This window comes from Lepidochelys kempii, chromosome 9 (assembly GCF_965140285.1).
Source record: "Lepidochelys kempii isolate rLepKem1 chromosome 9, rLepKem1.hap1, whole genome shotgun sequence".
Classification (NCBI taxonomy): Eukaryota; Metazoa; Chordata; order Testudines; family Cheloniidae; genus Lepidochelys; species Lepidochelys kempii.
Window position 1 is genome coordinate 71,894,284 of NC_136388.1, and position 23,934 is coordinate 71,918,217.

Below are 23,934 nucleotides of genomic sequence, written 5' to 3' on the forward strand. Positions count from 1 at the left end.
CCAATTCCGGAGTGTTGCACTGTGGGTAGCTATCCCACAGTTCCCGTCCCACAGTTCCCGCAGTCTCCGCTGCCCATTGGAATTCAGGGTTGAGATCCCAATGCCCGATGGGGCTAAAACACTGTCACGGGTGGTTCTGGGTACATATCATCAGGCTCCCGTTCCCTCCCTCCCTCCGTGAAAGAAAGGGCAGACAATCTTTTCGCGCCTTTTTTCCTGAGTTACCTGTGCAGACGCCATACCACGGCAAGCATGGAGCCCGCTCAGGTAACCGTAACCCTATGTCTCCTGGGTGCTGGCAGATGCGGTACTGCATTGCTACACAGCAGCAGCAACCCATTGCCTTCTGGCAGCAGACAGTGCAATATGACTGGTAGCTGTAATCGTCATGCCCAAGGTGCTCCTGGCCACGTCGGCCAGGAGCGCCGGGGCAGACACGGGCGCAGGGACTAAATTTGGAGTGACTTGAGCAGGTCATTCTCTTTAGTCCTGCAGTCAGTCCTATTGAACCGTCTTATGGTGAGCAGGCCGGCGATACGGATTGCTAGCAGTCGTACTGTACCATCTTCTGCCGGGCAGGCAAGAGATGAGGATGGATAGCAGTCATATAGCACCATCTTCTGCCGAGCAGCCATGAGATGTGGATGGCATGCAGTCCTTCTGCACCATCTGCTGCCAGCCAAAGATGTAAAAGATAGATGGAGTGTATCAAAACAAGAAATAGACAAGATTTGTTTTGTACTCATTTGCTTCCCTCACCCCTCCCCCGTCTAGGGGTCTCATTTCTCTAGGTCACACTGCAGTCACTCACAGAGAAGGTGCATCAAGGTAAATCTAGCCATGTATCAATCAGAGGCCAGACTAACCTCCTTGTTCCAATAAGAACAACTTAGGTGCACCATTTCTTATTGGAACCCTCTGTGAAGTCCTGTCTGAAATACTCATTGATGTAAAGCCACCCCCTTTGTTGATTTTAGCTCCCTGAAGCCAACCCTGTAAGCCATGTCGTCAGTCGCCCCTCCCTCCGTCAGAGCAACGGCAGACAATCGTTTCGCACCTTTTTTCTGTGCGGATGCCATACCAAGGCAAGCATGGAGGCTGCTCAGCTCACTTTGGCAATTAGGAACACATTAAACACCAAACGCATTATCCAGCAGTATATGCAGCACCAGAACCTGGCAGAGCGATACCAGGCGAGGAGGCGACATCAGCGCGGTCACGTGAGTGATCAGGACATGGACACAGATTTCTCTGAAAGCATGGGACCTGCCAATGCATGCATCATGGTGCTAATGGGGCAGGTTCATGCTGTGGAATGCTGATTCTGGGCTCGGGAAAAAAGCACAGACTGGTGGGACCACATAGTGTTGCAGGTCTGGGATGATTCCCAGTGACTGCGAAACTTTCGCATGCATAAGGGTACTTTCATGGAACTTTGTGACTTGCTTTCCCCTGCCGTGAAGTGCATGAATACCAAGATGAGAGCAGCCCTCACAGTTGAGAAGCGAGTGGCGATAGCCAAGTGGAAGCTTGCAACCCCAGACAGCTACCGGTCAGTTGGGAATCAGTTTGGAGTGGGCAAGTCTACTGTTGGGGCTGCTGTGATGCAAGTAGCCCACGCAATCAAAGATCTGCTGATATCAAGGGTAGTGACCCTGGGAAATGTGCAGGTCATAGTGGATGGCTTTGCTGCAATGGGATTCCCTAAGTGTGGTGGGGCCATAGACGGAACCTATCCCATATCCCTATCTTGGCACCGGAGCACCAAGCCGGCGAGTACATAAACCGCAAGGGGTACTTTTCAATAGTGCTGCAAGCCCTGGTGGATCACAAGGGACATTTCACCAACATCAACGTGGGATGGCTGGGAAAGGTACATGACACTCGCATCTTCAGGAACTCTGGTCTGTTTCAAAAGCTGCAGGAAGGGACTTTATTCCCAGACCAGAAAATAACTGTTGGGGACGTTGAAATGCCTGTATGTATCCTTGGGGACCCAGCCTTCCCCTTAATGCCATGGCTCATGAAGCCGTACACAGGCAGCCTGGACAGTAGTCAGGAGCTGTTCAACTACAAGCAAGTGCAGAATGGTGGTAGAATGTGCATTTGGACGTTTAAAGGTGCGCTGGCGCAGTTTACTGACTCGCTTAGACCTCAGCAAAACCAATATTCCCACTGTTATTACTGCTTGCTCTGTGCTCCACAAGATCCGTGAGAAGAAGGGGGAGACGTTTATGGCAGGGTGGGAGGTTGAGGCAAATCGCCTGGCTGCTGGTTATGCGCAGCCAGACACCAGGGTGTTTAAAGCACAGGAGGGCGCGGTATGCATCAGAGAAGCTTTGAAAACCAGTTTCATGACTGGCCAGGCTACGGTGTGAAAGTTCTGTTTGTTTCTCCTTGATGAAACCCCCCACCCCTTGGTTCACTCTACTTCCCTGCAAGCTAACCACCCTCCCCTCCTCCCTTCGATCACCGCTTGCAGATGCAATAAAGTCATTGTTGCTTCACATTCATGCATTCTTTATTCATTCATCACACAAATAGGGGGATGACTACCAAGGTAGCCCAGGAGGGGTGGTGGAGGAGGGAAGGAAAATGTCACACAGCACTTTAAAAGTTTACAACTTTAAAATTTATTGTATGCCAGCCTTCTTTTTTTTGGGGCAATCCTCTGTGGTGGAGTGACTGGTTGGCCGGTGGCCCCCCCACGGCCTTCTTGGGTGTCTGGGTGAGGAGGCTATGGAACTTGGGGAGGAGGGCAATTGGTTACACAGGGGCTGTAGTGGCAGTCTGTGCTCCAGCTGCCTTTGCTGCAGCTCAACCATACACTGGAGCATACTGGTTTGGTTCTCCAGCAGCCTCAGCATTGAATCCTGCCTCCTCTCGTCATGCTGCCGCCACATTTGAGCTTCAGCCCTGTCTTCAGCCCGCCACTTACTCTCTTCAGCCCGCCACCTCTCCTCCCGGTCATTTTGTGCTTTCCTGCACTCTGACATTATTTGCCTCCACGCATTCATCTGTGCTCTGTCAGTGTGGGAGGACAGCATGAGCTCAGAGAACATTTCATCACAAGTGTGTTTTTTTTCTTTCTAATCTTCACTAGCTTCTGGGAAGGAGAAGATCCTGTGATCATTGAAACACATGCAGCTGGTGGAGAAAAAAAAAGGGACAGCGGTATTTAAAAAGACACATTTTATAAAACAGTGGCTACACTCTTTCAGGGTAAACCTTGCTGTTAACATTACATATATAGCACATGTGCTTTCGTTACAAGGTCGTATTTTGCCTCCCCCCACCGCGTGGCTACCCCCTCAACCCTCCCCCCTCCCCGTGGCTGACAGCGGGGAACATTTCTGTTCAGCCACAGGCAAACAGCTCAGCAGGAACGGGCTCCTCTGAATGTCCCCTGAAGAAAAGCACCCTATTTCAACCAGGAGGCCATGAATGATATCTCACTCTCCTGAGGATAACACAGAGAGATAAAGAACGGATGTTGTTTGAACGCCAGCAAACATACACTGCAATGCTTTGTTGTACAATGATTCCCGAGTACGTGTTACTGGCCTGGAGTGGTAAAGTGGAGTGGACGCAATAAGGCTGCCCTCCCCAGAAACCTTTTGCAAAGGCTTTGGGAGTACGTCCAGGAGAGCTGCGAATGCCAGGGCAAATTAATCCTTTCACATGCTTTCTTTTAAACCATGTATAGTATTTTAAAAGGTACACTCACCGGAAGTCCTTCCTCTCCCCAGACAGCGATCAGATCCCGTACCTCCCGTTCAGTCCATGCTGGAGCTCTTTTGCGATTCTGGGACTCCATCATGGTCACCTGTGCTGATGAGCTCTGCATGGTCACCTGCAGCTTGCCACGCTGGCCAAACAGGAAATGAGATTCAAAAGTTCGCGGTTCTTTTCCTGTCTATCTGGCCAGTGCATCTGAGTTGAGAGTGCTGTCCAGAGCGGTCACAATGGAGCACTCTGGGATAGCTCCTGGAGGCCAGTACCGTCGAATTGTGTCCACAGTACCCCAAATTTGACCCGGCAAGGCCGATTTAAGCGCTAATCCACTTGTCAGGGGTGGAGTACGGAAATCGAACTAAAGGGCTTCATCGTGTGGACGGGTGCAGGTTTACATCGATTTAACGCTGCTAAATTCGACCTAAAGACCTAGTGTAGACCAGGGCTAGAAAGAATAAGTGACTTAATGAGGTCACAGAGGAAGTATGTAGTAAAGCTGGGACTTGAACTGATATCTCCCAAGTACCAATTGCCTGAATCACAGTACCAACCTTCCTCTCAGTCATTCCTCTACTCCTTAATCATATGTTGCTCCGTATGTTCTTCCTCTGCCCAGATAAACCTGTGTAATGAGAAAAGCTAGTTACAGATTTCATGGAGAGAAGTGGGACTGTTTGTTCTTATGTGGTCTAAGCTAAACCATAATGAAAGTTTTGACAAGGATTCCCCCTGGACTGAGCTGTACTGGGGATGGAAAAGCCCTATAGCTGGTCAAGGCCATAAGTGGTCCTATGTTGCTCCCTGCCTGGAAGCTCCACCATGTGGGTGTGGTGAGGGCAAGAAGATTTCTGAGGGTGGAGTTTGTGCAATGGTGACTCTGGAGATTCTGTGCTGCTGGAAAGCAGTGTGTGGGCAGCTCTCATGAGGCTGCCCTAAATCAGAGCAGCCACTGGCCCATGCAGCAACTCAGCATTTGGAGGGCACATGGGTGGCTTGAAGCCTCCAATAGACACAGCAGAGAATCACAGCATACATTTGCTTCATGGAGTACAGAAATCGATTTTAAGACCCCTTTAAGTCGAACTAAAGGGCTTCATCGTGTGGACCTGTGCAGGTTTACATCGATTTAACGCTGCTAAATTCGACCTAAAGTCCTAGTGTAGACCAGGGCTATGTTGGGTTTGAAATGATTCAAACCCCTTTCTATAGCCAGAATAAAGGGTGTGGTGGTAGTCCCGGCATTTTCAGAGTAGCTGTTTTCGGCATCTGTGATTGGTTATTTCCCCCAGCACAAGTTAGGTGTGATAACTCAAGTCAGGCTTTGCATCTGTCAATTAACTTCAGAGAAGAAGGATCTCTATGGGAGAGAATGGAAGAGGACCAAAGTTTCCAGAAAATCTAGGTGGCATTTTTTTTACTTTTCTCCTCTGGCATTCTGCTGAAATGAGCTACGTATGAGACCTCTTCTCTGAAGTGTGCTGAGGGAAGTCAAATCTTCCTGTTGTTGGTGATGGTTGTAAGATTATTGAAAAAGATCAGGTGAAAAAATCTCTAGTTTCAACCTTCACCCAAGTAGCTAGTTGCTCAGTACTCCCTAAGCCATTTTAGTCTGGGTACTGACCTTGACACAACAAAAAGACACTGCTGACTATCAGGGATCTTTCATGTGTCCCTATTTCCATCCCATGTGATCAATCCAGAACTGCCTTACCCAGTGTCTTGAGAACAGTCTGGCCAGGTTTCAATCTGAGGAAGATTGAGATGGCAATGATGGAGTGGGGAAATAACTAGAAGAGATGGTGAGGATTGTATCTGTTGCTTGCACTCTAGGGTCAGATCAAGTAGAAACAATGGTCTGGATGACCTTTTTCTATCTGTGTCTGGGTGGCAGGAGGCAACCTCTTGTTACCATCATCTATTTCTCTGTCTCACTAAGATGAGACCATTGCAATGAGCTCAGTGTTTGCTGATGCAGAATATGATGGCCTGTTTATTAAGCAACGTGTTTCACCATATCCAGTTAGCTTCTGGGTGGATTGTAAGCTGTTCATATTGATCAAAATGCATTGTGATCTAACTCTTTGGAATTCTATCAGGTGTATAATCTGGAGATCGCCCATTCTCCATGAAGGTTCCTAAACTTTGTAAACTGCTCCAAATTCATTCTAAAATATTTCAAGTCTGTTGGTCTTTGGGGCTTGCTGCAAAAATCGTATTTTTTTCCAAGGGTTTTGGGTAGGGAAAAATGTGACTAGATGACCACGAACTTAGCATAGACAATAAAGGGGAAGGATGGCCAATCAGGATAAGTAAAGATCATGTCACAGATCTTCTGACTAATTTGAATGAATTCAAATCAGCAGGGCCTGATGCTATTCATCACAGGGTGCTGCAGGGATTAGTTGAAGAAATCTCTGAGCCATTTACAATTATTGTTAATTATATTTGCAAATTGATGGATGACAGGAGAGGTCCTCGCAGACTGGAGAAACGGCTACAGTAATGCCCATATTTTAAAAAGGAGAAAACGGAGAAGCTGGAGAAATATAGACCAGTCAGCCTGACCTAGATAACTGGGAAGCTACTACAGCAATGTATAAAACATTCAATTTGCAAATACCTGGAGGATGAAGAGGTAATCGCTAGCACCCATCATGGATTTACTAAGAACAAATCCTGTCCAATGAGCTTGATTGCCTTCTTTGACAGGGTAAGAATTGGTTTGGTGGATGGGGGGAATGCGGTGGACATAATATACCTGGATTTTAGCAAGGCTTTTGACCCAGTCCACGTGATATTCTGATAAGTAAACTGGAGAAATTTGGGCTTGGTGGAACTACCATTAAATGGATACATAATTGGTTAATTGATCGCAAACAAAGAGTAGCTATTAATGGAATGATGTCAGATTGGAAGGAGGTCTCAAGTAGGGTTCTACAGGGTTCTGTTCTGGGTATGGTGTTACTTAACATCTTAATTAATGATCTGGATGTAGGAATAGAGAGCATACTGATCAAATTCGCAGATGACACAAAGCTGGGAGGGTGTTGCCAACACTTTGAAGGACAGAGCTAAAATTCAAAAGGATCTTGATAAATTGGAGAACTGGGCTATAGACGACAAAATGAATTCAACAAAGACAAATATAAGGTGCTTTACTTAGGGAAGAAAAACCAAATCCACAAATCCACAATGGGGTGATAACTGGCTTGGCAGCAGCACTGCTAAGAAGGATCTGAGAGTTGTGGTGAATCACTACCTCAACATGAGTCAACACTGTGATGCTGCTGAAAAAAATCAAATGCAATTTTGGGTTGCATTAACAAAAGAATAGCATGCAAATCTACTTGGTGCTGTTTAGGCATCAGCGGGAGTAGTGTGTCCATTTTAGTCACCAATGTATAGAAAGGATGTAGAAAAATTTGAAAGGATCCAGAGGCAAGCAACAAAGATGATCAAAGAGATGGAATGCAAATCATATGAGCAAAGGCTGAAGCAACTGGGTATGGTTTTAGTTGGGAAAATAGCAAATTAAGTGGGGACATGAGAGAAGTCTTCAAATACTTGAAAGGCTGCCATAAGAAAGACGGAGAGAAGTTGCTCTCTTGCCACAAAGGGCAGGACAAGAGGCATTGGGTTCAAACAATAGCATAGCAGATTTAGATTAAATCTCAACATGGGTAGCACGTGCACCCCCTCTTCAGGAAGGCTAACTCCCCACTCTGCCTGAGACCCCACCTCCACTGCACCCATTTCCCCCATTCTCCCTGGCCAGCCCACTAGGGCAGCGCCTAACCCCCGGTTGTCCAAAGGAGCTCTGATCTCTACCACTGCCTGGCCCCAGGGCTGCGGCAGGGAGCGTTAGGGGAGGTTTGGGTAGGCTTAGCCTCCCCCAGCCTCCATTACCCGACACCCATGAATCTCATGAAAAGCTTCTGAACTGTAAGAACAGTAGGACAATGGAACAGAATGCCTAGGGAGGTTGTGGAAGCTCCTTCAGTGGAGGTTTTCAAAAGGAGGCTGGAAAGCCATCTGCCTTGGACTGTTTAGACATAACAAATCCTGCATCTTGGCAGAGGGTTAGACTAGATGACTCCTGCAGTCCCTTGTAAGCCCATAGTTCTAAGATTGGATGATAGTATTGTGAGAGTCATGAGTGTTGAGACTAGTGAGATTTTTGTTTTTCTTCTAGGTCCACATTAGCTACGGGGTTGGCAGAAATTGCTAGATTTGTAATCTATAAAAATTGTTTTAAAACACTTATCAAGGGCACCCGTAGCCTGGGATAGGCACAGTCATCTATTTTTTAACAAACTGGAAGAAAAATGTGAGATCATTCGGCTGTAACTTCAATGAATTTAGGTTCAAATGTGCAATCCAAAGTGTTTCCAATATTTTTGCTGTAAGTGATATTTCTGACAGTAGCATTTCTGAGAATAAAGCATAGTCCTTTGTGATTTGTTTAGTCATTGTCCATGATAAAAAGTAATTGTATAAAGTATTTACAAACCACAAGGCAACTTAGTGTGCTTTAAGCCATTTGTGAGGTTTCCATTGAAAACAGTAGTTGTAAACTGTCTCATATGATGTATTTTTTGGCTACTGTGACAAGGCAGTATGAACAAGATTGAAAATGTATAAAAGACTGTCTTGTCTTTTTGCATTACAAAAGGCTCACATTTGAAGCTTGGATTCTGAAGGTTTGTGACATATAAATCGTGCCTCAGCACTGTAAAAGCATATATGCTTCTAATTTTTCTGCAATTAATATATCATTCTCCAACTAACTATACAATCACTTCGAAATGGGTTTAATCTAATTTCAGGCATAGTTTACTTTTAATTATCTGCTTAAGTCCATATTGAGAGTGGCTGATAAAGCACCCTTATTTTCTTATCTCAAAGATTGGCCTTATTAAGAAAAACATGTTGTTCAGAATGAAAATGTGGATTATACATTCACTATATTTCATGTGGTAGAGTTTAGGAGACCTTAGTTTAACTTTTGGTATCTTTATACATTTGTGTCTTTACAGAGTAAGAACATTCTGCTTTTAAATCCTATATGCTGTTCATGAATGTTACTTTTTCTGTTTAAATAAGAACTTTCCACTACTATGCATATTTTATTTACATATTCACTAAAGAACAGTTTCATTACAGAAGGCACAAATCCTTTTACCCTTTTTCATTGTCATGCTTTTTTTGTAGCTGAGGAATTTTCTTTTCTGTTAATAGCTTTAAAAGTGTGTACTTTCTACCATAATAAGTGTGTTTATGAGAGAGCTTGTGGACACCCATGCTTTAAAAAGGCAACAGTTTCAATTTCTGGGAACCTTGGCAGCTAATTAAAACAACAATTCATACTGGATAATTACCTATCTTCGTAAGAGAAAAATGTCTTTGGTTTCTCTCTCCCTAGCGTGTTTTCCAAAACCAGGACACATTGTGTTTTATTTTTTTCTATTACTTTTAAATGCCAGCAAACCATGCATTTTGGGTAGTCTCTTCTTGATTTGTAAAAGCGGCAAAGAGTCCTGTGGCAACTTATAGACTAACGGACATATTGGAGCATGAGCTTTCATGGGTGAATACCCACTTCATCAGATGCATGTAGTGGAAATTTCCAGAGGCAGGTATAAATATGCAAGCAAGAATCAGGCTAGGGATAACAAGGTTAGTTCAATCAGGGAGGATGAGGCCCTCTTCTAGCAGTTGTGGTATGAACACCAAGGGAGGAGAAACTGCTTTTGTAGCTGGCTAGCCAGTCACAGTCTTTGTTTAATCCTGAGCTGATGGTGTCAGATTTGCAAATGAACTGATGCTCAGCAGTTTCTCTTTGAAGTCTGGTCCTGAAGATTTTTTGCTGCAGGATGGCTTCCTTTAAATCTGCTATTGTGTGTCCAGGGAGGTTGATGTGTTCTCCTACATGTTTTTGTATATTGCCATTCCTAATATCTGATTTGTGTCCATTTATCCTTTTATGTAGGGACTGTCCAGTTTGGCCGATGTACAGAGCAGAGGGGCATTGCTGGCACATGATGGCATATATTACATTGGTGGACATGCAGGTGAATGAACTGGTGATGGTGTGGCTGATCTGGTTAGGTTCTGTGATGGTGTCGCTGGTGTAGATAGGTGGGCAGAGTTGGCATCGAGGTTTGTTGCATGGATTGGTTCCTGAGTTAGTTACTATGGTGCAGTGTGTAGTTGCTGGTGAGAATATGCTTCAGGTTGGCTAGTTGTCTGTGGGCGAGGACTGGCCTGCCTCCCCGAGGACTGGCCTGCCTCCCAAGGCCTGTGAAAGTGAGGGATCATTGTCCAGGATGGGTTGTAGATCACTGATGATGCGTTGGAGCGGTTTTAGCTGAGGACTGTATGTGATGGCCAGTGAAGTTCTGTTGGTTTCTTTCTTGGGCGTATCTTGCAGCAGGAGGCTTCTGGGTACATGTCTGGCTCTGTTGATCTTCTTGATTTGTACACACAACTGCAATTAAAGTCATGCATGCACATCAAGGGATTATACTGTTTCATGTGAATTTTTGGATACTAAGTTATTTTTAGGTTATTCATTTCAGTGCTCACTTGTGATTCAGTATAATCCCAGAAGTAGTTTTCTTCAATGCATTTAAAAAAAAATACATTCCTAACTCACAAAATAGCACTGAAAGGCGAACAGAGCAACAGTGTGCAAATGACTAATTTAAAATTTTGGAAATACAAGAGCCAATGAACTTGTTGAAATGATGTTCTCAAAACTATGCTGTTTTCATGTGGTTGTTCTTGAATATATTTTTTGTGTGAATGAACTGAGCCATAGATTTAAAGTAGACTTTTGTGGTCTAATATTCCATTATTATGTTCCCTTACAATAGTCATTGTCACAATGGTGTCTCAGGTTTCTCATTTGATATCTGTGCTTCAGGTTACTTTCTCGATACTGTATAACTTTCACCTGAAGATATTCAAGCCCTTTACTCACATTATGTCCCAACATTTCAGGAAGGCAGGTATAGTAGGTGTTAGCCCCATTTTACAGATGGGGGAACTGAGGCACAGCGGGGTTAAAGTGATTTGTCTAAAGTCACACAGCAAGTCAATGGCAGATCAGGGAACAGAATCCATTGTCATGGCAGCTGGCTCCTTGTTTACTTCCTAATTTGAAAATTAAAATGCTGCCCTTATTTTAACCTCTCCAGATTCCTAGAAGGAAAATAAAGAAAAAAAGTTTGAGCAGTGAAAAAGTAACTAAGATTTTGTGTAAAATGAAGCAAAAGGAATAACTGGAAAGTCAGAATTTAAACAAGTCAGTGGATCTGTATAATCAGATGTTCAGGAAACTAGTCGATGAATTTGCTGAACGCAAGAATTATTTCTGAGAAGTTGAGTAGAAAGTAGGGTGATATGGGAGGACTGGAAAAAAGCAAATGTGGAACTAATGTTCAAAAGAGGAATATTCCTGGCAATTACCCAGGAGGTCTATAGTAACATAATAAAAGAAGTTTTCATTCAAAACTGTAAAGAATAAATCTTGCTGGACAAATGCCTTTGTTTGTTGTTGTTGTTGTTTGTTGTTGTTTTTGTTTGTTTGGGGTTTTTTTGTATAGTTTGTTTCTCTCTGTTCTATATATGTGAGGAGTTTATACAGTGTCTTCTTAAACCTTATTTAAAACATTCAAATTGGAATGACTTTGAAAATTTGCCTGGAATGAAAATTGCTGAAGAAATCTAGGGATGTTGTGAGCCTTAACTTTAGTTTGTAGAGGTTTTTAAAATCTTCAGATGGAAAACATCTTGTAAGTGAGTACCATTGTGAGTTGTGGTGGAGGTGTTTTTATTATTGTTTTACTATTAAAAACTAATTATGAACAGTTTTCTTATTAGGCTGTGTGTGATAGGTTGGCCCTTCCCTTCTGAGATGCCACCTGATGTACTGGGCTGGGCCTCTCCTGCTCCACCAGCCTGGGTTCCCACTCCCTGTTTTGCTACATTAGGCTCTCCGGCCTCTTGCAGCACACACACAGAGGTAGGGCCACAACCCAGCTGCACCCACAGACTGAAGTCAGCTCTGTGTGAGAGGACTCCCCCAGCACTCATGAGCACACCCCTTTTGGGAGATAAAACCAAAATAATACTGTTTTGCACTATATAGAAAAATCTGCACAGCGCAAGCTCATAAAAATCTGCCCTCTTCCTCAACGTGAAGAGAGATGTGCACGACTTCTTGCCCCCTTTCCCCCCCATTAGAAATTACATAAACTGGGTTTAATAAAAAATAAAATAAGTTTTAACCACTTAAAATCTACCTTTTGTAGTTAATAAAGGGATAGCAAACAGAACAAAGCAGATTACATTTGTAAATAAACAAAAGCCACAAACTGAGCTTAACACACTAGATAGGTAGGATACAAATTAGCAAATTCTCACCCTGAGTGATAAACAGGCTGGCAGATTCTTAATGCACAAGTTGCCTTGGCTTTCCCAGGTTTTCTTACACAGGCTAAAAATCCTTCCAACCTGGGACCATCACTTCCTACAGTTCAGTCTTTGTTCCTCTGGTGATTTCAAGTGTGGTGTTGTAGGGAGAGTGAGGACCCTCATGTTGTCATTGTCCCTCTTTTATATCTTCCTCCCACTTGCTGGAAAGCTTCTTTTGCTGTGACCTGGGTCAAACAGTTCCCATTGTGTAGAGCTATCTCTGAGAGGTTTCTATTGCACACAGTTCCTGGGGTAATCCTTATGCTTGTGTGCATTTCTTCAATAAGCCACTAACGTTGTTTGGCCTCATCCAACGCAGCACATTTGAAATACAGAGACATGGTCAATACTCCCAGCTTCAGATAAAAACAAAGATATATGCATACATTCAGTGAATTATAACCTGACCAATGATATTTTACAAGACCCATCTAGCATAAAGTATATCTTAGTTTCCCACATTCATATCATAACCATATTTCCATGAAAAATATGGGGTGTAACATGTCACTGTGATCCCACAAAGATGCATGTGCTCAATCTTGTGCATTTAAATGGGACTACTATCGTGTTTAAAGTTAAGCACATGTGTAAGTTTTTTCAGAATCAGTGTCATCTTGAATTTTGTTGGGAGACGTCTAATGGGTATTTCGAGGATAAATGTCTGTGGGTATCTTATTCAAGTTCAGTAAAGAACAAGAAGAGAAGCTAAAGAGCTGGTTAAAGAAATTCTCCAGTATTATTGCACTGGCAGAAGTTGAGAACACTGGTGAGGGCTAAAAGTAGTTTTGATACAAAGGGCCCAATCTTGAATTCCTTTTGCACCCTGTATTTTTCTAATATTTTACAATTCAGCTTTTCCATGGTAAGAAGGGCTGCTAGTACACATTCAAACTTTTGAATTGCTATATATTATATAACGTATAAATATTTAAACATTGGTAAAAACATGGCCGAAGTAAAGCAAAAATGGACTTTTGCCATAAAATACTTGACAAAAACAGATCAAACTACTGTATGAGTCTATTTCATCCTTGCTGGAGAGAGGATTTTGTCTTTTTTTTTATCAGAGAAGGGGATTTTTTTTTTAAATCAAGCTAACGAGCTCACAAAATATGATGGTTAATGTCATTAAAAAAAAAAAGGAGGCCTAAAAAGACAACCAGGTCTTATAAAGACATTTTGTTCTGAGTTAGGGAGCATTACTGGTATATTAAATGAAATGAGAATGGAGATTTTTATCATTTTAATTTAGTATTTTAGTGATCATATTTAAAATTAAAATATTTTCTCCAATATTAGTATTGTACTTAATTAAATAGTCTTACAGTTCAATAGGCCAATGTTTCATCAAATATTGAATGTCAATTAAAGTTAGATTCATTATCACAGAGGATTTTTTAAAAGTCCTTGTTATTGTTTCATATATATTTCTTATAATGATTAACCATAAATAAGTTTTTCTTTTAAATGTTATTAAAATAGTATGTTTCTAAATGTAAAATCTGCAGATTTTTTATTTTTCAAGGACTAAAATAATGTACCTTTACTTGTCTTACTGGAAACTGATGAAAAATTCTTTCCAGATTCCTTCCTTCTCTTCCTTTGTAATTCACACTCATAAGCAAGTGTGCATATATGCACACACACAAAAACTTACCAGCACAAACTTGTTTGATTGCAATGAAAACTCCTCTCTGAATAGGAGTCTTCTGTAGTTTTCCAGTCTGTTTAACCTTTAATGCTACCTGGATCATCTGTATTACCATGTTTTGCTAGGCAGGCTATAAACGAGGTAGTAATTTCACTTTATAGGCTACAATCATTTGAGTAGTTTGAACGTACCAACTTAGATAGAAGGTGTGTTATGGAACAAAATGAAGAATAAGAACTAGCCTACTAAAATGGATGTACATAAACACAAAGAACACAGAAAATAAGCAAGAAGGAGTAGAAGTAATCCCAGATGACAGTGATTATGATTTGCTGGGCATAAATGAAACCTGGTGGGAGTATTCCCATAAATGGAATGCCAATACAAATGAGGATGAATACCTAAAGGAGAACTAAAAAAGGGAAGAATAAATTAGTGGGGTTAGTATTATGATAAACAACACTTCAGCTTGCTGGCACTGAAAATTCAACTACAAAGAGTGTGATGGCAAAGTTCTTTGAGTTAAAGGTATGAGGAGTGAAAAAGAAAAGAAAATATGGGTGGGCATCTGCTTCAGACCACCAGAGCAGTGAAAATGAAATGTTTTAGTTGTGGAGTTATCTGAACCTTCATAATACTACACTCAGTTTGTTTTTTAAACAAGGACTCTGCTACAGTAGATCAATAAAAGGGATAGTTGAGAAACTGTTAACACACAACTCACAATCCAAATTACAAGCGTCCTTAGGGTATTAAGGAACTTTGGAAAAATGTAACATAAAAACCCAAACAACAACAAACAAAAACACACCACTCCAACCCACAATAACAAACCCAGCTGTACAGCTGAAAACTACTTTACAAAAAGCCAAGTATAACTCGGAAGGTAAATTAAGATTGGAGCAAAGCAAATTAAGTGACAGTTTTCAAAAGAAGATTGAAGAGTGAGCCTGGTAATTATCTTCACTGTAGATACAAATTTTCATATACATCTAAGTGATTCAGGAGCCTACCACTCATTTTGAATATTGACGTAGGCACGTGGGATCCTAAATCTTACTGATTTTTTCAGGTCACTTTTGAAAATGGAATCGAGGACACTATTCCTTAGGCATTTTTGAATATTTTAATCGACTGACTATGATTGTGTGGCTAAATCAAACAGTAATTCATTTCTGTTATGCCTGTGTTAACTTTCACTTGCATTACATATTGTTCAGCATAATACAAAAGCCAGTTTATATTAATCCTATCTAAAGAAGTGTAGATTTCAGATGGCAGTTATCAAGCAAATGCTGACAAAAGTGCTGATTGACTCAAGCCTCGACTTGTCCTATCTTGGCAAAAGAAGTCTAAGGAGGCTCATCTGAATCTACTGGATTTGCATATCAAGTATATACAAAATACTATCCACAGAAGTGTGAGATGCCCGTTGACAAGTTGACAGTCATGCAAGGAGTATATTCACATTTCAGTGGCAAAAGAACAGACCGGTTCCAGTGTTTGAACAAGGTTCAGAGAGTGCAGGTTGCCTGAAGTATTTATTCCGTAGCTTTAAATGGTCAAAGTTAGCATTATTTATATGAAAATACGTATTCCTAAATAGACATTGTGGTATGTGTCCTTTAAAAAAGTTAGTATATTTTTGAACTATCAGCATATCCCAGTACAGATTGATGCTAGCATTGTATATTACTCATTTATATGTTTTTATATATAAATTCAGGCATTATGGTAACAAAAAAGAAATGAGAAGTTTAGTTAAACCATTTTGCTAATGAGAGAATATATTCCCTTGAGAGAAGAATTATTGTAATATATTCTAGCAGGATGTTTGACAACTGCCTTCCCAATAAGTGGAATTGACAGAAAATACACTGCAAAAGGATTATTGGCAGAAGCATGTAAAATGAGAGATTTGGCAGAAACTTTAACACCACAAATATGCATCACTCATGGGAAAACAATTCTATCTGAAAACAAGCTGTCTCTGTAAACAGGCTTATATCCATAACAAACATCTAGAAAGTGTACTTATAATTACATCAAAGAAAAATTGTATGAACTAAAAGTATGAAAATAAGTATTTTATGAAAGTCTGTTTCAGATTATTAATCTAGTTGCAAACTGTAAATCAATATTCTTAATTCTCACGTTTGTTTGTTTAATTGCTGTATTAACCAATCACTTTGGTTCTGTAGCCTCATAACAGGTGTTCATTATAAAAACTGAATACATTAAGATGATGACATTGTTCAAACACTTTGATAATTCATTTGTATTAAAATCATAAGACTCTGTTGACATTTCCCTAGGGTGCATTTGGTGAGGTTAAGCAGGATAAATGTCAGCTAGTAATGCTGTTAAAATAAAGCCCTTGCAGAGAACCTGCATATTATTTCTCTGCTTTGTGAACCTTAACAGCAACTTTAAGAACTACGCTTTCTTTTTAAATGATGCATTGTACCTCAAGGAGTAAAGTAGAGTCCTGGAATTGTAACTCTTAAATTAACTCACTCATTGTATCAAGAATGAAATAGGTCATAGATGTGGAGAAGACTTAAAGGAAGATGCATAACAAATCTACAAAATTATGTTGTAATAAAATGGAAATACACAATATTTAAATGTAATGGCCTTGTGTGAGATGTAATGTAAGCAAAGACTGCAATGAAATAACACAAATGTTCGAAACCAGGGAAGTGAACATTTCCCCAACCAGCATCCAAACAGAAATCTCAAACATAGTGCATGCTCTTCGCAGCACACATCCACAATATCACAAAAATTGCTCTAGCATCCAACCACAGACAAACTGCATCCTTAATTCTGATTCATGGTGGCCCATGTGGGGATCAGGCTTTGTGTGTTGTATGTATGTGTCACTTGTTTACAAGCCGTTATTAATCAGAAGTAGTTCAAGCTTTGTTAAAGTGTGGTTATTAGGCATTGTTAATTGTTTGTGACAAGTACTGAAAGTTAGATAAATGAAAGTGCTGTCTGTTACTTAACGATGCAACTTTTCTAGAGAGACCTTAATTGTGGCTTAAGGCCCTGACTCATTGCCCAAAGGGAATGTTTCCATTCACTTCAATGGGCTTTGGAATAGGGCCACTATAATGAATTTAAATAATTCCACTCTTTTATAGCAATTGATAAATCCCACTGCTAATCATAGAATATCAGGGTTGGAAGGGACCTCAGGAGGTCTTCTAGTCCAAGCCCCTGCTCAAAGCAGGACCAATCCCCAACTAAATCATCCCAGCCAGGGCTTTGTCAAGCCTGACCTTAAAAATATCTAAGGAAGGAGATTCCACCACCTCCCTAGGTAACGCATTCCAGTGTTTTACCACCCTCCTAGTGAAAAAGTTTTTCCTAATATCCAACCTAAACCTTCCCCACTGCAACTTGAGACCATTACTCCTTGTTCTGTCATCAGCTACCATTGAGAACAGTCTAGATCCATCCTCTTTGGAACCCCCTTTCAGGTAGTTGAAAGCAGCTATCAAATCCCCCCTCATTCTTCTCTTCCACAGACTAAACAATCCCAGTTCCCTCAGCCTCTCCTCATAACTCATGTGTTCCAGTCCCCTAATCATTTTTGTTGCCCTCCACTGGACTCTTTCCAATTTTTCCACATCCTTCTTGTAGTGTGGGGCCCAAAACTGGGCACAGTATTCCAGATGAGGCCTCACCAATGTCGAATAGAGGGGAACGATCACGTCCCTCGATCTGCTGGCAATGCCCCTACTTATAATCCCAAAATGCCATTGGCCTTCTTGGCAACAATGCACACTGTTGACTCATATCCAGCTGCTCGTCCACTGTAACCCCTAGGCCCTTTTCTGCAGAACTGCTGCTGAGCCATTCGGTCCCTAGTCTGTAGCAGTGCATGGGATTCTTCCGTCCTAAGTGCAGTACTCTGCACTTGTCCTTGTTGAACCTCATCAGATTTCTTTTGGCCCAATCCTCTAATTTGTCTAGGGCCCGCTGTATCCTATCCCAACCCTCCAGCGTATTTACCTCTCCTCCCAGTTTAGTGTCATCTGCAAACTTGTTGAGGGTGCAATCCACACCATCCTCCAGATCATTTAAGAAATGTTGAAAAATAATATGTAGAAAATAAAGAATGAAAGAGCCAAGGGAAAGGTTAACCAGATGATTTTTAAGGTCTTAGATATTGTTACTCATATAACCTGAATCTGAGTGGTAAATGCATTCTTCAAAAAGTAATTGGGTATATCCAATTTAAGGATAAATTGAAACATTTCAAATTAACATTGGTTGGATTATACAGTGCAATTAACTAAAATTGTTGGGGATTTTTCAAAAATTAACAAGATATTGTTTTACACTGAGCTTCTAAATAAGAGTTTGAAGTCATAGTATGTCATATGAAACTAGATATTACTAATTTTATGCTGTTTATACATTCCACCTATGCACAAGGTTTATTTTTAATATATTGATATGAACTATCAAAAATCAAGAATTTTTCCAGTGGTCTAGGTCTTTATAGTGTATATGACTGTATTGCACATACAGGAAATTTCCCTGGATAAAAGTTTTTTTAAAAAATGAAAAATATATATATAATACCCTCTCCCTGGGAGCTCAATTCACTTCTATATACAAACAAAAGTCAGGCTAGAAAATTCTTTTTCTGTTTACATGTACAGCCATACAGGGTTTTACAGACTGAGGTTAGAGATGTTTAATATAGGATCCTTTTTGTTGTTAGAAAGTAAGTCTCTCATTCCTTGTTTGCTTCTTTTCCTTTCTCTGTTCAAGTCGGGAAAATCTCTCCCCTTTTTGACAGTTCTATTCCTTGATTAACTTGATTGTCCACCTTTATTACCTGTCCTATGTGATGTCCCCAAAGACATCATCCTACTTATCCCAAGAGGCATAATTAAACTGTGAAAGATGTCACTGAGGATTTAACACATTTGTATAATTACCTCAGCCTTGTGTCTGTCATGACTCACATCAGATATGATTGTTTGATCTAACTTATTTTGAAAGGCTAATCTGAATTGTCAACTCCAACCTCCAGACAAAAAGACAATTTGAATCAGTATTAATTACCTGGAAAAAACAGGGATGATTTTGTTGCTGCTGTTTCACAAGTCACTGTTCCTTAGTTCAAAGAGATTTGGGGCTCATCTTGATTAAGAAAGAGTCTAACTGGCCACTTTCACTTCTGATATTTCTCGGATCAAAGCATGAGTTGCACTTAAAGATTAACTTGATTTGTCCAAACTTGTAAGCCTGTGGTTAGTTGGCTTTTAGGAGCTTTTTGCATCACTGCTGCATCAAAGTGACTTTGAGACACCATTAGAGTGGTGTTTGGGAAGTGTTATTCGGCGGGGAAGAATTGTTGAACATAGTAGTAATAAGAAAGTTTCCTATAATTCTAGTATACTTATTACATTCCTGTGCTAGTGTTCCAGTTCCATGTCCTACTTAAATCAGATGACAGGCTTCAACATTTCAAAAGTGCAGGCCTAAGCCCAAGGATAGAAGAGTAAGCAAGTCTGGAAATATATGAGAGCTGTTGATGATATGATGATATGTGCAGTTTTGAGGAGGGGGATAGCACTAGAAGAGTGGTAAATTTTTTTGAAAGCACTGGTCTCATTTTCAAAAGACACTATATCTACTTCAAAAGACACTAAATTAAATCTCATTAACTTTCAATAAGGTTTAAACTCGTTGGGCTTTGGAAAAAAATAACCATGTCTAAAAGACAAACTGGAGACAGATGCCTATGAAGAAGGTTTCTAAAGGTAAATTGGTGGCTGAGTTAGGCACGATAGCCAAAACTTTCAAACATGGAACCTAAAGTTAAGATTCAAAATCCACATATAGGTGCCCATGAGTGGGAATTTTTAAAAATGCCTAGGTGATTTAGGAGCATAAGTCCCTTTGACATCAACTTTGATTATATTCAGTGGGACTAAGTCCCTTAGGTACTCTCGTAAATTCCACCTATGGGTGTCTAAATTTAGACTTAAGGCCTGCCTGTAGGCTCCTACTGTTGAAAATGTTGGCCTATGTCTGAAGTGTGGTGGCTGTGATTAGGTCTTTATTTTTAGGAATTTAAAATAAGGCCTGCTAAGTTTAATGCTGCCAAGTGCCACACATTTTGCAGGTCTGTCACACATTCCCATACAATTTATAAAACATCCAGAGAGCGACTAAGACAATACCTGGTAGGCTAGGAGAAGGTGCATTGAGCTAATAGGTGAGAACCCATGAGTTCTATGCCTTGTTCTTCTACTGCTTGCTCTTTGTGTCTGTGCATTTCACAATCCTTATTAACCAAGGCCTTAATCCCCAGAGGGTCTACAAGATCATTCTCTTCTCCCAAAGTCAGAATAGAACCCAGGAATCCAATATTCTAGTACTAGTTCACAAATAGTTCCTCTCAGTGGGCTGCTCTTCATAGAGGAGGAAGATGAGTCATGAGGGGGAGAAATATGACAGTGTGAGGATCATGGCATAATTGCTGAAATTTTATTTGTATTTGGTTTAATGGGAGCTTTCCCTTCAAGAATGAAATGAACACACAATAGAGTTTGTTGGAAGAAGGCTGAGAGCAGTGTGTGTGTGCACAAAGAGCAGAATACCATCCCTCTTTGCTATGCAAAGGTCAGAACTTATTTATCTTGACAGAAAGCAAGCTTCACTCTTGAAGGAGTAATGCCAGTACTTGGGTATATGTGTAATATGTGCAAAGGAAAAAAAAAAACCCTCTGGCCCGGGGGGACTTTAATTTGGAAGATGTATGCTGGAGGTCCCATGCAGCCAGTAATAAAACATCATTGAAGTTTATAAAAGGTATAGATAATTTTCTAATATAAAAGTCATTGCACCCAACACAGGATGACTCCATTTTAGACCTCATTATGATGAATTCATCACTGCTCTGGAAGTTAGTAGTTGTTTAGATACCAGTGATCATGACTATCTTACATTCAGGATGGGCAAACCGTCCAATTTGTGTGTGTGTGTAAAAATTAAGTTTCCAAATGTCTAACTTCCAAAGTTTGACAGCTTTGGGAAGTGTAGCCAATTGTTAAGGGAAGACAGGGAAATATCCATGGTTGGCAGGGCTAAAGACAATCAGTAGGCCCAAATAACTTGCACCCAACGATCCAAAAACTGTTGCCTGAGGAGATATCTGGCTTGCTGATGTTCACTTTTCATAAATCTTGACATTTCCCAAAACTGGAAGAGTGCTAATATTGTAACAATATTCAAAAAGAGTTGGTAGGACAACCCGGGTAATTAAGGGCCACTTAGTCTGACATCAGTCCCAGGGAAAATAATGGAAAAGCTGTTATGGGATTAAATTAATAAATAATTAAAAGATCGGAATATAATTAATGCTGGTCAACATGGGTTTACCAGAAAATAAGTGGTGTCAAACATACCTGATTTTATTCTTTGAGTATATTATAAGTTTGGCTGCTAAAGGTAACTGGAGATGTAATACATTTCTGCAAGGCATTTGTACCATATGAGATTCTGATTTAAAAAATAGCATTCTATAATATCAATAAAGCACATTATGTGGATTATGACCTGTCAGATCTCAAAGTAGTTGTCAGTGGTGAATCATCTTTGAATGGGGGAGTTACTAGGATGGGGTTTTGCAGGATCGGCAGGCCTGATGCTATCTGACATTTTCGTCAATGATCTGTAAGTAAACATAAAATCATTGCTGATAAAATTTGTGGACAGAAAAATTGGCAAAATAGTGAATGATGATGAGGCCAGGGCAGTAGTACAGAGGGATTTGGATTGCCTGGCAAGCTGCGCCCATTCAAACACAATGTCTTTTAATATAGTCAAATGCAAACTTTCATACCTGGGCATGAGGAATGCGCCATACCTACAGAATGAAGGATTGTATCCTGGAAAGCAATGACTCTGAAAAGGATGTAGGGATCGTAGTGGACAAGTAATTCAACATAAGCTCCCAGTGCAATGCTGTGACAAACAAAGATAATTCAATCCTTGGTTGTATAAACAGGAATAATGAGTGGGAGGTAATTTTTCCTCTGTATATGGCATTAGAAAGACCAGTTTAAGAATACTGTGTACAGTTCCAGTTTCCACATTTTAAAAGATGTTGACTAATTGGAGAGGATGTAGAAAAGAGTCACAAAAATTATTTGTGGGCTGGGGAAATCGTCTACTAGTGAGATACTTAAAGAGCTCAATCCATTTAGTACCAGGGTTTTCTCCCCATGACCATACTAATACATGAATCTTGAGTCTCTTTTGATACGTTAAAGGGTGCTTTAACCAAGCAGAGAAAATACGTACTGCTGGCTGGAAGCTGAACCTGGACAAATACAAATTTGGTATAAGGCATACGTTTTTAACAGTGATGGTGACTAACCACTAGAAGAAACTAGCAAGGGAACTGGTAGATTCCCTATCTTTCCATGTCTTCAGATCAGATGTGTTTCTGGAAGTTATGCCACTCAAGTTATTGGGCTCAACACAGGGGCAATTGAGTGAAATGAAATGGCTTGTGGTGTAAAGGAGGTCAGACATACATGAGCTAATGGTCCCTTTTGGCCTTACACTCTAGCACTCAATGATTCACATTAATAGGCTGGACGCAAGTAATTGCTAATGAGCTTCAGAACCTTTTGTCTGTAGGTCAGCAGTATGAATCTAGCCTAATTCAGCATTGATTAACTTGTTCCCCTCTACTGCATTTTTGGTGGATGTCAGTACCAGCTCCCATGTCATGAAGTCACTATTATGCTTTGCACTAATTAGCAGGCTCAGCAGAGAGGACAAGAACTGCATGAACCATGGAGACTCAAAATTGCCCATTACTCCTAAAGAAAATTCACTTCCCCCAACAGATCAGGGGTGAGACTGGCTGGCAGGGCAGGGTGTATGGGAAGCTTGTCTTGCTGCTGTTGCTGCTTCCCTATATATAAACAGAAGGCTTCATTCACCAGGGCCACACAGGCGCTATATCACATTTTTTAAAGACAGAGTTTATTGTGCAAGCTAATTGGTAACTATATAAATAAACACGTTTAAATAATTTACATAAGATGTCACGCATGGACCTGAACAAAACTTAGTTCTGGGTAAGCTTGTATTGTAATATCATTGCCGCTTTGTATTCCCTCCCAATAATTTTTCCCTTTATTATTATTAAATTTGATGGAGTCTGGGATTTTCATTATTGCCCAGGAAAACAAATGTTTTTGGCTGTGGATGGTGGTTGATTGCTCTCATGGTGTTCTGACCAGTGCTTGAGTCAATGTTTTTACCCCGCTTGAGTCAGAACTATGTTCCAGTATCAGAATTCAAGGCTTTTACTTTTGGCTTCCCCTTTACTTGCCTTAGATGTAAAAAATACTCAGACCAACTTACACTATGTAAAGTAACTACTGAATTCGTTGCACAGTATATCTGGCTAACCCTGATATGTGGTGTAAGGATAAAAAAACAAATACACACACACACACACACACACACACACACAACAACCTAACACTGAAGAAAAGAAACACTCCAATACTCCTAATCTGTAGGATACTTAAGAAAAAACACTTAGTGTTTCTTTGTTTTTGTTTTATTGCTCACTGTAGTCTTTCAGTTACTTGGATTAGAGTGTAGAGCCATAACAACAAAGCATATCACCAAGAAAAAAGGCACTGTTTCTGAGACAGTTATGAGAAGAAAGCACACTTGAAGGATTGCTTTGAAGCACTCTCTTTGTACCTGAGTGTTGAGGCTGTTTTGGCCAAAAGAAAAAAAAAAGGCACATGGATCATGTTTTATAGTACTTTGCTCTTTCTTTCCCTGCTAGTAGAAAACGTTTAGCGTTTGTAGCTCCACATTTCATGGCAAACACTATAATACAGCAGTGCTATTAAAACCAAACTAAACCAAACCAAACCAAACCCTCCCCTCTTCTCCACACAATTCTTTGAGAGGCAGGGAATAAGCACTACATCATACCATCTCTAGATGGTAAGGTTCATTGCACAGTTAAATTGGATGTTTAAAAAACTATAAAAGAC